Source organism: Panulirus ornatus, chromosome 2, assembly GCF_036320965.1.
Source record: "Panulirus ornatus isolate Po-2019 chromosome 2, ASM3632096v1, whole genome shotgun sequence".
Lineage (NCBI taxonomy): Eukaryota > Metazoa > Arthropoda > Malacostraca > Decapoda > Palinuridae > Panulirus > Panulirus ornatus.
This window is the reverse complement of record NC_092225.1, coordinates 56414819-56432542: the sequence shown is the minus strand read 5'-3', so window position 1 is coordinate 56432542 and position 17724 is coordinate 56414819.

Genomic DNA, 17724 nt, shown 5'->3' with positions numbered 1-17724 from the left:
TAACGGGATTAGTTTGTCATTTAAGGAAACAGAGGGGTACGCGTTGGGTTCATTTCCATCTGGAGTCAAAGGAGTGAGAGTGTACTTTACTGGTGCCGTAGACATTGTGTTGTTGGAGAACGCATAAGGTCCTGGGTTCGAACCCTAACTACTGGAGGGTTACGTGTTGTTCTGTCTGCGTGACGTAGTGTTCCTCTGGTAGTGTCAGGGTGTTGGTATGTTAGAGCATATCTCATTGTGCTCTGCCGGGGTTGTTAGATCACATGGGAGTACGTGTGTTTGTGTGTGTGGACTGAGTCACTAGACCACACTTGGGAGCACCTGTTCTGACCTCCTGGTTCTGTTACCCATCTCTTTTCCTTCTATTTTCTTAGGCTTCTTGTCCCTTACCGCGATGCCAAGACCTCTCCAACGAAGCCCCCCTCTCAGATTCACGACCTCTCCAAACCTCTCCTTCCAATCAACACTCGAGACAGCATTTCGTGGCTTTTTTTTTCCTCCAGGTGCCGCCACAGATCTAAACTCGTATGCCTACACTGGATACAAAAGACACGACACCAATACACGAACAAGGAGGTGTACGTATTCGTGCAGCTCCCTCACGAATATACGAAATCTAGCTTGGTGAAAGGGAGACCATATTCTATTGTTTCAAGAATCTTTAGAGACTGTTTTTCAGTCAGTCCTCGTATGACCTTTACCTTGTCGTCTTCTTCAATTCTCCTAGTCAATTAGCCTATCAGAGAACAGCAGATATGAGTGACATAATTCACGTGGCCACAGGAGTGTGTCTCTCTGTGGCCTTCCCCTGGAATGAACGACCTCTTGAGTTCCTTTGTCAAGTGCTGATTATTTCGGCGTTTCCCCTTGTGTGCTCCTTCCTGCAAGCCTAATTACCAGACGTAGATAAGGGTCGCTCCCCGCTGAGGGTAGGATGGACGAGATAAGACCGGTAATGAGTGACGGGAAGGATGCGCGGGTGATGGAGTGCAAGAGACGGTAACAGGAAGCCACAGAGCCCGGTAATTATGAATATATATATATATATATATATATATATATATATATATATATATATATATATATGTGTGTGTGTGTGTGTGTGTGTGTGTGTGTGTGTGTGTGTGTGTGTGTGTGTGTGTGTATAAAGCCCTCCAAAACATCCCTCCGCGTTTGTAGTGTTAGACACCGTTGTTCATGGTTGTGAGACGAGGGGTATTCGATTACTTAGTGATCGAATGGTCATTTCCCACGCATAAATGAGGTCCTGGGTTCGAACCCTGGCTCTTGGAGATTATGTTTTCTATGAAAGTGAGCGTTCACATGCTATATATATATATATATATATATATATATATATATATATATATATATATATATATATATATATGGCATATTTTATGACGATACATAAATCACGGATAAAGAGCACATGATTAATTCTACATTCTGAAATGAGTTACGACTATTATACTTTGGAATATGAAAATGATCTAACCACCTATTATAGTTATATAAGTTTAGGACACTGAGTTCGCAATTATTCTGGACTACAGACCTGCAGATTCACCTTCCAGTAAGACTTGTGAAATTACGCGCTATGTTGTAGGCCTTCAAGCATCTCATATTTGAATTAGGATGTTCATATCAAATAATCATCTGTGTATGAAATCCCAGCTTAATGCTGAGTGTTATTTCCACAGTGTATTGCTGCGTGATAGGTACGTCGCTTGTCTGCTGGGTGTTATGTCCATGATGTATTGCTGGGTGTTGTGTCTGTGTTGTATTGCTGGGTGTTATGTCCGTGTTATATTGATGGGTGTTGTGTCCGTGATGTATTGCTGGATGTTATGTCCGTGATGTATTGCTGGGTGTTATGTCCGTGCTGTATTGCTGGATGTTATGTCCGCGATGTATTGCTGGGTGTTATGTCCATGATGTATTGCTGGGTGTTATGTCCGTGTTATATTGATGGGTGTTATGTCCATGATGTATTGCTGGGTGTTATGTCCGTGATGTATTGCTGGGTGTTATGTCCGTGATGTATTGCTGGATGTTATGTCCGCGATGTATTGCTGGGTGTTATGTCCATGATGTATTGCTGGGTGTTATGTCCATGATGTATTGCTGGGTGTTGTGTCCCTGATGTATTGCTGGGCGTTTTGTCCTTGATGTATTGCTGGGTGTTATGTCCGTGATCTATTGCTGGGTGTTATGTCCTTGATGTATTGCTGGGTGTTATGTCCGTGATCTATTGCTGGGTGTTATGTCCTTGATGTATTGCTGGATGTTATGTCCTTGATGTATTGCTGGGTGTTATGTCCCTGATGTATTGCTGGGCGTTATGTCCTTGATGTATTGCTGGGTGTTATGTCCGTGATCTATTGCTGGGCGTTATGTCCTTGATGTATTGCTGGGTGTTATGTCCTTGATGTATTGCTGGGTGTTATGTCCTTGATGTATTGCTGGGTGTTATGTCCTTGATGCATTGCTGGGTGTTATGTCCTTGATGTATTGCTGGGATATTACGTCCATTTCCCGTGGCTGGGATCGCGTTCGTCGTTCGTTGCTTACGTCCGTAGTTTAATGATTCTGTATCCACTGTGTGTCAGTATATAGCAGAATAACATAGCTGAAGTATGCACAGATAGGGGAAGTTAACGTGAGAACTGTGGTGAAGCAGATAACACAGCTGGCACAGAGGAAGTTAACGTGAGAACTGTGGTGAAGCAGATAACACAGCTGGCACAGAGGAAGTTAAGGTGAGAACTGTGGTGTAGCAGATAACACAGCTGGCACAGAGGAAGTTAAGGTGAGAACTGTGGTGTAGCAGATAACACAGCTGGCACAGGGGAAGTTAACGTGAGAGCTGTGGTGTAGCAGATAACACAGCTGGCACAGGGGAAGTTAACGTGAGAACTGTGGTGTTGCAGATAACACAGCTGGCACAGGGGAAGTTAACGTGAGAACTGTTATGTAGCAGATAACACAGCTGGCACAGAGGACGTTAACGTGATGACACAGCCGACAGTGGCAGGTTACGTAAAGATTCGGTCGCTCATACAAATTGAAACGTACCACAGGACCAAAACAGTGGGCACTTACAATTTAATGCCGTAAAACTACATCAGCTTCGAGGAAGTTTGGACTTACAAAAGTATATCTGAGGTGTCAAAGCTTATCTGAGGTGTCAAAGCTTATCTGAGGTGTCAAGGGCCACAGGTCACGTACCAGGAAATACCTGCCACAAGAGCCTTTGGGAAGATATGGTCACTCCAGCAGACACAAGCCAGATGACCTGACGGTTATCCTTGAGCGACGTGGACCTTTCCCCCACAGGTGTACACTCCCTCAAAAAAGTATCGGCCACTCGGACCTAAAGTTTCTAATAATTTACAACTGCCCGACCAAGATTACAACTTAACTTCGCTGACAACCTGATGCAGTTCACAACTACATCAAGTAGTCATCCGAGTGACGTGTTAATGTCAGTCTGCCAGTTGTAAAGTATTAGAAACTTCAGGCGCTTGGGGGCCCGGTACTTTTTTGGGAGAGTGTACAACAGCAGCTCTTGCAGCAGTAAGACGCAGTCACTTCTGCGCATTTCTCCCGAAGGAGATTCACAGCTGCGGTGACCAGCGACCGTTCCATTAAGCTCATAGCAGAGAGAAAGTTCCTCAATGATAAGATTTCTGGACTTTGTGTGATCTCTCGCAAGACAGTAGCATTGTGTGCTAGACCCTGCTTGCTCTCCACCATCCAAACGTAGAGAACAGAGGAAGCAGCTAAGAGAGGAGTTTTATAATTTTCCCCCGCTTCTCAGTTGTCTGTCACTGCCCAAGTTAAGTGATCCTTCACTCTGTCATGAATGCAGAGGGCCTGAGGCGCGGCCTCGGGGGTAACAGACAATTAGGCCGTCCGAAATTTGCATACATGAATATTCTACTTTAGACCTCAACTGAGTTTGCGTGCAAATACCATAAGGGAATACCCAAGTTTATTATTGGAAGTTGAATTCTTGGTGTTAGCGGAGATGAGTGAGGAATTTAATTCTTAAATTTAATGAATCCCTGGATCATCGCTTACCATAATACCAATGAGTCATGATGGGAGGAAAGTCTTTTATTTATTAGGAGTTGAAGTATTTGTATCAGGCGAAGGAATTTCATTAAAAATGAAAGAATTTTTGATTTGGAACTATTTATACTTTCGGTAGGACACACACACACACACACACACACACACACACACACACACACACACACACACACGCACGGGCTACAGTTGCCCTAATCGAGCGCTGAAGAGAACCACAGCTTCGAGAGAGGCTAGAGGGAGTGTGGCAGCCTAGAAGGACGCTGGTCCAGGGGATGAATCCCAGTGTACATGTTGAGGGTTGATTCCACTGGGACACAGTTAGGGATGTGGCTGACCCAAACAACAGGACCTTCACAGTACTGATCTATAATTTCCCGGGCTAGAGTTGATGGCGATGGCGTATAAGTTGGACAACATAGTACAACCTACAGTCTCTACCTACTCGTTCCCCCAACATGAGAATTGGAACCTGTTGGGGAAAAGGACTGGTCAAAGAGTCAACCAGCCTTTCAGTGAACAGGTATTGATCTTGGGGAAAAACGTATTGCAAATGTTGGAAAGAGATATTAGACAGGATAGAGAGGTTCATTCTACTTGTATGGAAGAAAGGAAAACTTCCTAGTGGTCAGTTCCATGCGTTATCAAGTCTCAGGCCGTTTCTCAGGGTAAACATTGGCCTGTCGATGCAGCATACCCTTAAAGGAGAGGATAGACGATCACCCAGCTCTCGTGAGCAGAAACCAAGACATTATCTGTAGACGACGAGGATAAACAACATTGAGGCTAAGAGGGAGGCATACAAGTTGAAAACTGTTGAGGCTAAGTTTGTGTGAAGTACTTTCACATCAAAAGAAGGGGTTTCCCGGTATAAGGTCACTGCTCCATTCATGTTAGATCGTGACGAACTACAAATCCGTATTCCATGAGGAACTGCTCTGAAGATAAATGCATTTGAACCCTGTACAATGTCCTCAGTTCTGAAAGAAAGACTATAGACACAGTGAAATGGTTTATAATGAATACAGAAGACACAGCTTCCCTGTGCACAGATGGATTGAAAGGATCGAACGATGGAATCGTCCATGTTTTTACATACCTTGAGAACCCTCTAGCCAAACAGTCTTCAAGGGTTACTCACGCTTCAATTCCGTCGATGATTCTTGGTCGTTCATAAGATTGATAGAGTTCGTCTCTCTTCATTAGCGGACACCAGCAGCAGGAGGGAGTGAGTCAGCTTTGTGGTCGGGATATACAGAAAGAACTTTGTGATTCAGCGTAATGTTATCTTTGGCGATGAGAATTTCATAGTCTTGTTCATAGTTGATAACAAGTGTCTCCTTCTTCACTAAGCCCTCTGCGTTGTCGATCTCGAGACATGTGAATAATCCTTGCTTGAAACGCGGTCTGGACATTCACGGATCCAGTTGTATATGGAACACCACTTGGACATCAACAATGTGGGGGATCTCATATACCAAGCAGAGGTTGTGCTCCGGCCTGTAATTAAGTAACGCCTATGTATTTTAGTTGATTTGTAAATGATATCCAGATAGGTAAAATAGCATAGATGCACACAACTATATATATATATATATATATATATATATATATATATATATATATATATATATATATATATATGTGTGTGTGTGTGTGTGTGTGTGTGTGTGTGTATAAAGTCCTTGGTCATTTCCATATGGAGGGATGAAGTGAGAGACACAGTGGTAATTACGCGAGAAAAGACACAGTAACTACCTACCAAGCAGTTGGGTTTTCAAAAAAAGACATGGCTAGTACAAGGGTTTAGAAAGACCCAGGCCAGACATATTCGTCAGTAGACGACGACAGACGTTCACGTAACTGAATGTCGTTCAGACATATTGGTGTCCACACAGAGACAAGAGTCATGCCCGACCCCCTGGGCCATCCAGACGTATTGCACTCCACAAGACGCACGCCACAGGAATGTATCGGCTGCTGCAGAAGGGGCAGACAGAAGCCATCCGATACTCTACGAGGAAAAGACGACGTGTGAAGCATTGCAGAAGGTCTTGGAATACTGAATCTTCTTGGAGTGAATAACAGCAAGGCGGTCATCATGCCATATCCCAGAAGGAAAGCGATAAGAATACATTACTTCATATATTTGGTACCAGTTCACCAGACATGCAGAATATATGGTCATTACATAGTCAGACAGACATATAAGGTGTAACACAGAGCCACAGAAACATACTTAGACAAAGCATATAGCCTCACACGAACGCACAGAGCGTTACACTGAGCCAGAGAAACATATTGGCACGAAGATAGAGTCAGAAACTCATAGAGGGTGGAATATAGAGCCAGAGATACATACTGGTCACTACACAGAGCCACACAGACACGAAAGATTAACCATTACGGTAACCCGAAAAATGCGTAAGACGACCATTGCGTTGACCCGAAAAATGCGTCAAATGACCATTGCGTTGACCCGAAAAATGCGTCAAATGACCATTGCGTTGACCCGAAAAATGCGTCAGATGACCATTGTGTTGACCCGAAAAATGCGTCAGATGACCATTACGTTGACCCGAAAAATGCGTCAGATGACCATTGCGTTGGCCCGAAAAATGCGTAAGATAAGGAGGTCACGTCGCCTGTTGCCGAGGACGTATTCTTATCTGGTTGATGCTCAGGTGAGCAATAGCCTCCGTCTGTACCAGGCGCCGATATGATCAATAACGTCTCGTCGAGGTGTGTGGAGGACGTCATCCTGTGCAGGCCTGGCTTGTGCGCGGGACGGAGGATGAGGCAAGGGATGTCTCCCGCGAGGCAGGTGATGTCTCCCGCGAGGCAAGGGATGTCTCCCACGAGGCAAGGGATGTCTCTCGCGAGGCAGGTGATGTCTCCCGCGAGGCAGGTGATGTCTCACGCCAGACGTCAGTGCCAGATGAGAATCTTTCCCCAAACCAACGTGCAAACAATTAACGTACACACACACACACACACACACACACACACACACACACACACACACACACACACACACACGAGTCTTAACGTTCTCATTACACTTCTCGAACTCATAAAAGACCATATGTGAGGAAGATGAGACTGGGCCATGATAATGCTCCACCACCCGCCACACAGAGAAATATTCACCAAAAGTAAAAAAAAATCTATTCTCATTTTCCTCACAAGTTAATAAGTGAAGACAAATAAGTAGAGGAGACAAAAGAATATCATTTTTTTTTTCATTATTTTTGTAATCTTAAAAGCTTTTCAGAAGTTGTGTATTACGGGTGGCTGACGGAGCTGAGTATGTTAGCTGCAGGAGAGAACCGAGAGGGGGGAAAATTTTACATACTGACGGAACGCTGAAGGAGATGGGTAAGTGGAGACTCACTTGACACTTGACTGAACAAGGGAGGTTATAGGGGGAGTATCCATTGAGGGAGATTCCCCGTAGAGACTGTTAAGGGATGCTCGTGAGGGGTGGCTATTGAAAAGGGGGAGTTTATTTTGAGAGCCACGTCTTGAGGGAGAATGTCTTTTCGAGTGTTAGATGCGTGAACGGAAACGCGGTTGGGAGATGACTGAGTGTGGTCATCGAGGGACAGGCTTGATATTGACCTCATGGAGTGATTACAGTGGGTGGGTGTTTGGAAGGGAGGGTAGTTAGAGCGAATATAACCTGTGGTAGATGGGTGCAGCCACACCATGGTGGGGTGTGACGGTCAGTGTAGCCAGACCATGGTGGGGTGTGACGGTCAGTGTAGCCAGACCATGGTGGGGTGTGACGGTCAGTGTAGCCAGACCATGGTGGGTGTGACGGTCAGTGTAGCCACACCATGGTGGGGTGTGACGGTCAGTGTAGCCACACCATGGTGGGTGTGGCGCAGTGTAGCCACACCATGGTGGGGTGTGACGGTCAGTGTAGCCACACCATGGAGGGTGTGACGGTCAGTGTAGCCACACCATGGTGGGTGTGACGGTCAGTGTAGGCACACCATGGTGGGGTGTGACCGTCAGTGTAGCCACACCATGGTGGGGTGTGACGGTCAGTCTAGCCACACCATGGTGAGTGTGACGGTCAGTGTAGCCATACCATGGTGGGTGTGACGGTCAGTCTAGCCACACCATGGTGGGGTGTGACGACCAGTGTAGCCACCCCATGGTGGGGTGTGACGGTCAGTGTAGCCACACCATGGTGGGGTGTGACGGTCAGTGTAGCCAGACCATGGTGGGTGTGACGCAGTATAGCCACACCATGGTGGGGTGTGACGACCAGTGTAGCCACCCCATGGTGGGGTGTGACGGTCAGTGTAGCCACACCATGGTGGGGTGTGACGGTCAGTGTAGCCACACTATGGTGGGTGTGATGGTCAGTGTAGGCACACCATGGTGGGTGTGACGGTCAGTGTAGCCACACCATGGTGGGGTGTGACGGTCAGTGTAGCCACACTATGGTGGGTGTGATGGTCAGTGTAGGCACACCATGGTGGGGTGTGACGGTCAGTGTAGCCACACCATGGTGGGGTGTGACGGTCAGTGTAGCCATACCATGGTGGGGTGTGACCGTCAGTGTAGCCACACCATGGTGGGGTGTGACGGTCAGTCTAGCCACACCATGGTGAGTGTGACGGTCAGTGTAGCCATACAATGGTGGGTGTGACGGTCAGTCTAGCCACACCATGGTGGGGTGTGACGACCAGTGTAGCCACCCCATGGTGGGGTGTGACGGTCAGTGTAGCCACACCATGGTGGGGTGTGACGGTCAGTGTAGCCAGACCATGGTGGGTGTGACGCAGTATAGCCACACCATGGTGGGGTGTGACGACCAGTGTAGCCACCCCATGGTGGGGTGTGACGGTCAGTGTAGCCACACCATGGTGGGGTGTGACGGTCAGTGTAGCCACACTATGGTGGGTGTGATGGTCAGTGTAGGCACACCATGGTGGGGTGTGACGGTCAGTGTAGCCACACCATGGTGGGGTGTGACGGTCAGTGTAGCCATACCATGGTGGGTGTGACGGTCAGTGTAGCCACACCATGGTGGGTGTGACGGTCAGTGTAGCCACACCATGGTGGCGTGTGACGGTCAGTGTAGCCAGACCATGGTGGGTGTGACGCAGTGTAGCCACACCATGGTGGGGTGTGACGACCAGTGTAGCCACCCCATGGTGGGGTGTGACGGTCAGTGTAGCCACACCATGGTGGGGTGTGACGGTCAGTGTAGCCACACTATGGTGGGTGTGATGGTCAGTGTAGGCACACCATGGTGGGTGTGACGGTCAGTGTACCCACACCATGGTGGGGTGTGACGGTCAGTGTAGCCACACTATGGTGGGTGTGATGGTCAGTGTAGGCACACCATGGTGGGTGTGTGCGGTCAGTGTAGCCACACCATGGTGGGGTTGTGACGGTCAGTGTAAGCCACACCATGGTGGGGTTGTGACGGTCAGTGTAGCCACCACCATGGTGGGTGTGACGGTCAGTTAAGACATCAATGTCATCTCTTAAAACGGCTGAATCACTTTTCTAAAAGGGAATTAAGACATCAATGTCATCTCTTAAAACGGCTGAATCACTTTTCTAAAAGGGAATTAAGACATCAATGTCATCTCTTAAAACGGCTGAATCACTTTTCTAAAAGGGAATTAAGACATCAATGTCATCTCTTAAAACGGCTGAATCACTTTTCTAAAAGGGAATTAAGACATCAATGTAATGTCTTAAAAGGCTGAATTACTTTACTGAAAGGGAATTAAGACATCAATGTCATCTCTTAAAACGGCTGAATCACTTTTCTAAAAGGGAATTAAGACATCAATGTCATCTCTTAAAACGGCTGAATCACTTTTCTAAAAGGGAATTAAGACATCAATGTCATCTCTTAAAACGGCTGAATCACTTTTCTAAAAGGGAATTAAGACATCAATGTCATCTCTTAAAACGGCTGAATCACTTTTCTAAAAGGGAATTAAGACATCAATGTCATCTCTTAAAACGGCTGAATCACTTTTCTAAAAGGGAATTAAGACATCAATGTCATCTCTTAAAACGGCTGAATCACTTTTCTAAAAGGGAATTAAGACATCAATGTCATCTCTTAAAACGGCTGAATCACTTTTCTAAAAGGGAATTAAGACATCAATGTCATCTCTTAAAACGGCTGAATCACTTTTCTAAAAGGGAATTAAGACATCAATGTCATCTCTTAAAACGGCTGAATCACTTTTCTAAAAGGGAATTAAGACATCAATGTCATCTCTTAAAACGGCTGAATCACTTTTCTAAAAGGGAATTAAGACATCAATGTCATCTCTTAAAACGGCTGAATCACTTTTCTAAAAGGGAATTAAGACATCAATGTCATCTCTTAAAACGGCTGAATCACTTTTCTAAAAGGGAATTAAGACATCAATGTCATCTCTTAAAACGGCTGAATCACTTTTCTAAAAGGGAATTAAGACATCAATGTCATCTCTTAAAACGGCTGAATCACTTTTCTAAAAGGGAATTAAGACATCAATGTCATCTCTTAAAACGGCTGAATCACTTTTCTAAAAGGGAATTAAGACATCAATGTCATCTCTTAAAACGGCTGAATCACTTTTCTAAAAGGGAATTAAGACATCAATGTCATCTCTTAAAACGGCTGAATCACTTTTCTAAAAGGGAATTAAGACATCAATGTCATCTCTTAAAACGGCTGAATCACTTTTCTAAAAGGGAATTAAGACATCAATGTCATCTCTTAAAACGGCTGAATCACTTTTCTAAAAGGGAATTAAGACATCAATGTCATCTCTTAAAACGGCTGAATCACTTTTCTAAAAGGGAATTAAGACATCAATGTCATCTCTTAAAACGGCTGAATCACTTTTCTAAAAGGGAATTAAGACATCAATGTCATCTCTTAAAACGGCTGAATCACTTTTCTAAAAGGGAATTAAGACATCAATGTCATCTCTTAAAACGGCTGAATCACTTTTCTAAAAGGGAATTAAGACATCAATGTCATCTCTTAAAACGGCTGAATCACTTTTCTAAAAGGGAATTAAGACATCAATGTCATCTCTTAAAACGGCTGAATCACTTTTCTAAAAGGGAATTAAGACATCAATGTCATCTCTTAAAACGGCTGAATCACTTTTCTAAAAGGGAATTAAGACATCAATGTCATCTCTTAAAACGGCTGAATCACTTTTCTAAAAGGGAATTAAGACATCAATGTCATCTCTTAAAACGGCTGAATCACTTTTCTAAAAGGGAATTAAGACATCAATGTCATCTCTTAAAACGGCTGAATCACTTTTCTAAAAGGGAATTAAGACATCAATGTCATCTCTTAAAACGGCTGAATCACTTTTCTAAAAGGGAATTAAGACATCAATGTCATCTCTTAAAACGGCTGAATCACTTTTCTAAAAGGGAATTAAGACATCAATGTCATCTCTTAAAACGGCTGAATCACTTTTCTAAAAGGGAATTAAGACATCAATGTCATCTCTTAAAACGGCTGAATCACTTTTCTAAAAGGGAATTAAGACATCAATGTCATCTCTTAAAACGGCTGAATCACTTTTCTAAAAGGGAATTAAGACATCAATGTCATCTCTTAAAACGGCTGAATCACTTTTCTAAAAGGGAATTAAGACATCAATGTCATCTCTTAAAACGGCTGAATCACTTTTCTAAAAGGGAATTAAGACATCAATGTCATCTCTTAAAACGGCTGAATCACTTTTCTAAAAGGGAATTAAGACATCAATGTCATCTCTTAAAACGGCTGAATCACTTTTCTAAAAGGGAATTAAGACATCAATGTCATCTCTTAAAACGGCTGAATCACTTTTCTAAAAGGGAATTAAGACATCAATGTCATCTCTTAAAACGGCTGAATCACTTTTCTAAAAGGGAATTAAGACATCAATGTCATCTCTTAAAACGGCTGAATCACTTTTCTAAAAGGGAATTAAGACATCAATGTCATCTCTTAAAACGGCTGAATCACTTTTCTAAAAGGGAATTAAGACATCAATGTCATCTCTTAAAACGGCTGAATCACTTTTCTAAAAGGGAATTAAGACATCAATGTCATCTCTTAAAACGGCTGAATCACTTTTCTAAAAGGGAATTAAGACATCAATGTCATCTCTTAAAACGGCTGAATCACTTTTCTAAAAGGGAATTAAGACATCAATGTCATCTCTTAAAACGGCTGAATCACTTTTCTAAAAGGGAATTAAGACATCAATGTCATCTCTTAAAACGGCTGAATCACTTTTCTAAAAGGGAGTTAAGACATCAATGTAATGTCTTAAAAGGCTGAATTACTTTACTGAAAGGGAATTAAGACATAAGTGTCATTTAAGACGGCTGAATCACTTTTCTAAAAGGGAATTAAGACATCAATGTCATCTCTTAAAACGGCTGAATCACTTTACTAAAAGGGAATCAAGACGTCGTCTCAGTCCAAGATTTAACTTCTGCTGCTGTAGATTCAGCCATCCGCTATGTGTTCAGCGCAGCTCTCGCGCGTGCCAGCACATCTGTCATCAGCCTTGCATGTAGATGTTCCTGGCGTGTGTTGTGATGCCCCCTGGAATTCGCGCCCCCCAGCAGTTTTTCGTAACATATTTCCTCCAGTGGAGCGTCACTACAACGGCACTGGGCCAATGTTTGAACAAGCTGGACGTAACGATGAACCAGTTGGCAACATGATGATCGTTGGATGGTCTTGGATGTGCGTGTGTCGCCGGGCGGGTGTGGTTAGGGTGCGTGTATATTGTCTTGTGCGGGTGGATGTCTTGCTAGTATTATCTAGCGGGCCGCTGCTCTGTGTGTGAGTGTGTGTGTGTGTGTGTGTGTGTGTGTGTGTACGAAATGTCGAACTGTTTAGCTGTGTAAAGTTTTTTCTGTGTGTGTGTGTGTGTGTGTGTGTGTGTGTGTGTGTGTGTGTATAATGTCAGGAACACTTTGAGAAATGGTAGGAAAACGGGTTGTTTGTGTGTGTGTGTGTGTGGTGTGTGTGTGTGTGTGTGTGTCTGTGTTGTTGATGTTTCCTGGGTCACTGTTTTTTTTTGTCTCCTGTGCAGACGTGGTGAGCCGCAGAGAATTCTCCCCAGAAGGCTGCCGGTGATGGCCTTGAATTGTGGGTTTCTGTACGTGATTTGACGAGAGGTGTTGAGTCTGCATGATCTTGGCGTCGGTTTATATGATTTTGATTATGCTGACATTGAATTTGCACCATTTTTATTGTTTTTATACATCTTATTACTCTTTGTTGTTTAGGGTAAAAAGCTTTTGATGAGAACTATTCAGTAACGAATATAATGCCAGTTTTTCATGCTAGTAAGTGTGGCATTGTAATACCGACCGTAGTTGTCACGAAATGATAATGTAAAATTAGTTGACAGATGAAATTGAAATGTTGATAAAAAAGAGAATTTCTTCTTCTTGTTAAGAGAACATGAACCTCGTAATCAGACCTATGCAAGGTATTTAGGGTCATAAACCTCGTAATGAGACCTATATATGGAGTTGTAGGATCATAAACCCCGTAATAAGACCTATATATGGAGTTGTAGGATCATAAACCCCGTAGTGAGACCTATACAAGGAGTTGTAGGATCATAAACCCCGTAATGAGACCTATACAAGGAGTTGTAGGATCATAAACCCAGTAGTGAGACCTATACAAGGAGTTGTAGGATCATAAACCCCGTAATGAGACCTATACAAGGAGTTGTAGGATCATAAACCCAGTAGTGAGACCTATACAAGGAGTTGTAGGATCATAAACCCCGTAGTAAGACCTATACAAGGAGTTGTAGGATCATAAACCCCGTAGTAAGACCTATACAGCGAGTTTTTGGAACCTGAATAAAGTAATCTTTGCATCTTTATATTTTTCGTATGTTTTAATACTTCATTTTCGTATCGTAGTAAAGAGAACTCGTAACGAAACGAACACATTTTCTTTTTCCTTTTTTTTTCGTTCACAAAGAACGTTGAAAGCTAATAGGCAGAAAAATGCTTTATCATTTTTCGTCTCGCTAAACTGCAGGAAAGGTAACCTGGTTATGGTCAGAGAAAACTGTTTGGATCGAGATGCAGTCCGCTTTACACTGTGTGTGTGTGTGTGTGTGTGTGTGTGTGGGAGAGAGAGAGAGAGAGAGAGAGAGAGAGAGAGAGAGACTAAATGTATGTATGTATCGAGGATACGACCCTAGTCAAGAACTGAATGGAAGCACTTTGTTTTTTTTTTTTAAATGGTCCCCACTATAGCTTTACGAAGAGCGATCTGTTGTGTTCTCGGTATGTTGGCCCCACACGTTGTGTAAGGGTTTCGCCTGCCTCGTCCTCACAACAAGGACCTTAAAGACCCGATCTTGTCTACGTTTTATGGCGTCTGTAACAACCACTTCCGATGGCTCTTCCCTGCACTGGCGATTTTTATCTTTCAGGCAAAAGAAAAAAAAAAAAACTATTAAACTCGATTAGCAAAAGTTGTCTGCTCACATCTGGTGGGTGCCGGAATGTGTCATGGAAATGTAAAGGTTCCAGGTGTTTTGTAGCTGTCAGAGATTCATGTGTGTGTGTGTGTGTGTGTGTGTGTGTGTGTGTGTGTGTGGACGCTGCATCGAGAAATAGAGGGGCTTATTGATAGAGAGAGAGAGAGAGAGAGAGAGAGAGAGAGAGAGAGAGAGAGAGAGAGAGACGGTGAGGGGAAAAGGATTCTGCTGCTTCAATGATAAGCTGCCTGTTAACATTAAGCGCTGCAGAAGCGTTGGCTCTCACTACGGGGGGCAAAATATATATGTATCCCTGTCATCGAAGGTCTGTCATCCTGAGTCCAGACCCATCTCCTGGCAGTAGCAGCACATTTTCCTTCTATTCATAATTATTCGAGGATGTCTTAAGTGGGCCTACTTGGACGTCCTGCTCGTGACCTCCACAATATTTCCCCTCCCTCACCTTCTTTCACCCACAGCCCTCACCTCCGCCCTCCCTCCCTCTGCCATCCTGCTCCTGCAGCACCCTCGGGATCGTCTCGCTCCAGCACTCAGCCAACACACGGACCGCAGTCGCCCAGAGAGGGCCAGAGTTCCCTCACTCTGACACCGTCTCCTGTGGCCCGGTCTCGGTCGACATTTCCTTGTCTCTGCTTTTCCCATCTTTACATTCTCCAGTTCCTTGCTCTTTCTCCCTCCTCCTCCCTGCTCGACCTCTCTCCCGTGTCCCGTCGTATGGGTCTCTCGTGTGCACCTGCCTGTGGCGGGGCCGGCACCATTCCCGGGGACCTGACACTCTGGGGACTCCCAGATGGGTCACACCAGCCCAGGTGATGTGGGCTGGTGTTACTTACTACCGTGTGTGTGTGTGTGTGTGTGTGTGTGTGTGTGTGTGTGTGTGTGAGGTGTTCCGTAACGTCTGCCTGGAAAGCTTGAGCTCTGTGTTCAAAATGTTCGCCGAGGAGCACATGAACACGTTGCATAGACAGATTGAAAAAAAATGTCCCAATATATGTTTAACTCAAGACCACGGAAGCACTTAAGTTAATGGCATAGAAAACCCCGCGTACTGGTTGATGATGGCTTTTCCCTGTTTGATCTCTTGGTTCCATTGAATTGATATTTTCCTGAATATTTGGAGAATGATACCTGTGAATGATGGTATCTCCACACGAATGAAAAGAATTAAAAAAGAAACAAGGTAACCATCGTCTTACTTGGCCGTGAAGTCCTCTCGTGTATTTCCGTGTCCGCTATCACCGCAGGAACGGGCCTTGATGAGGCAGGACCACCAGCCTCAGTGTAGGTCAGGATCAGGCGAAGGGGAAAATCAACTTACGGATGAGGCCTTACGATCGGCCAGTGAGCCTCTTTGGAAGACCTTACAATAGGCCAATCATTCTCGCCGGGACGGCGTCTCAACAAGTGAGCAATCAGCATCTACAATTAAGCTGTTGGTAGGATCCAGTTAGCCTCCTTAAAGGATCATAATCTGATCCTATTGATCATGGCGTAGATCTGTTCGTAGTTATAGATGAAGAGTCGGAAACCAGTGACGAAGACATGATAGTAAGGTGTCATATGAAACGTTTTAACGTTACGGTAATTGACAAGTAATAAGACAGAAGCAGACTGGTAAAAACGCAAGATATAAGTGTACCTGCTTCTTGTAGGCAACACTCCGGCCACAAACATTGATACATTCATAGTTGGTGATAGTGTAGAGGGAGAGACTCAACACGGCCCTCGCGAATCCTGAGGGCACATCTGTTTTCAGTGATATCCCGACCCGTATCACTAGTCTTCCCCAGAACCTACCAGCCAGCCTCCAGACACACATGGTCCATACATCACTTCACTAAAGTCGATCTTTGCACCCAGACCTGAGTCAGATTTAAGATACATATCCTTTCTACTCATTACATGTTTTTATAGTACTTTTTTTTACCTATTTAATTTATTTACATTTTCTCTATAACCAAAATCCTTTGTATGACAATATATGTAAATGATTGATTTACAGATTCTTTTTTACAATTATATTTAATGATTTTCATATAAGGAGCCTGGCGCACATTGTCCCTTACATATCTTAAGCTTTACCCTAGTCTGCATAACATATGGACTTGACATCATTGACTGGGACATACACTCATTTACATACATATATATATATATATATATATATATATATATATATATATATATATATATATATATATATATATATATATACAAAAAAAAACATCCGGGTCATGACAGTACTACGCAGTACGCGCATGAAATGCGTAAAGGTGTTATGGTTGGTAAACAAGATTCTTTCAACAAAGTCATCAAAATTTCCCCCTCCCTCTCTCCTCCCAAATATTGTCTGTACCCCCCCCTCGCCCGCGAGACCCACACAACTTTTCCTTGCACATTTTCTGGCCCTTGTGGTCGTGGCATCACGAGCCTTTGAGATGCAGTGGTCCATGTCATGATCGGCAGATAACCAGAGAGCCCAGCTGTGTTATGGCACTGTAGGAAAATAAAAAAAAAAAAGGATCTGCGAGATTTTTTGTTGTATTTTACAACTGAGAAATTGCATTATTTACGTTCGCTGGCATTTAGAGTCGCCCGGAGCGTCAGGCGCCACAAAGTTAATCTTGTGTTGCATGAAAGCAAAGGTGGGTTTTTGTTCCAGCGTTTTTTTTTGTTTCTTTTTTGGAAGTGTGTGGCACATACAGTGACGTTGGCATGACGAAGTCGAGAATATTACCGTAAGTGACGAACGGAAGAACCATCTTGGTGTTATGACCCAGAACATAGGCACCGTCCTTGTGTCTGTACTCAGCTGGGTCCTCTGTTTACCCTACCCTTTCATTATCTAGGGATTACAAAGATGCTATTTCTGTGTACATGTGAAGACTTCCAATTTAAAGCTTTATTTTTTCTTTTTTTCTTTTTCTTTTTTTGCACTTACGAAGTGTAACGGTGTATCGGTTAGCGTTCCCGACCGTGATGCGTTCACGGGCCGTCCAGGGTCGAGTGAATAGGTTCGAATCGTGGTTCCGGCAGTCGGGTCCATAGTCAACCCAGCTGTTCATCCACCCTTAGGGGTTGGTCGATAAAATGGACT